General features: G+C 30.9%; 1 protein-coding gene across 2 annotated transcripts in view; it reads left to right on the plus strand.

Moving 5' to 3' along the window:
- Positions 1-479, plus strand: part of LOC119592632 (arginine--tRNA ligase, cytoplasmic-like) — a 19,098-nt gene that overhangs the window by 15,806 nt on the left and 2,813 nt on the right. The gene's annotated exons all lie outside the window — the stretch shown is intronic.

Genomic DNA, 479 nt, shown 5'->3' on the forward strand with positions numbered 1-479 from the left:
GCTAACTCTAAAGCTAAACAATATTGCTGTATACAAAATGTATATGGCTACTAAGACCATAACATTCTCTGTTACCTTTTAGTGAGATAAGATAACTCTTGCATCTGGAAGGATTTGCATGCAATTTCTAAACGTTGAGAAACATGAAATGTATATATATTTTGATTTATCCTATCCCAAGATCAATATTAAGTGCTCCCTGTGGTTTAAGTAAAGATGTGAGTGGGATATTTGTTAACAAAAAGCCAAGAAGAATTTTCTTTTTTGGTATTGGATAAATGGTATCAGTCAGAGTAGATTAAATATGATTTTAAAATGGCTTGGTCTCTCCTGTATTGTGTACATGAAAGATGCTAATGGTGTATTTCTGTCAATTTATTAAAGTGCATTTGCCAACTGTGTGTTGAGAAAATTTAATGCTATGCTATTGTTTGAAAAATGATTATCAACTAAAATGCAAAATTAGTTGGTATTCAAGG

The sequence above is a fragment of the Penaeus monodon genome, chromosome 30 (genome assembly GCF_015228065.2).
Source record: "Penaeus monodon isolate SGIC_2016 chromosome 30, NSTDA_Pmon_1, whole genome shotgun sequence".
NCBI classification, from domain to species: Eukaryota; Metazoa; Arthropoda; class Malacostraca; order Decapoda; family Penaeidae; genus Penaeus; species Penaeus monodon.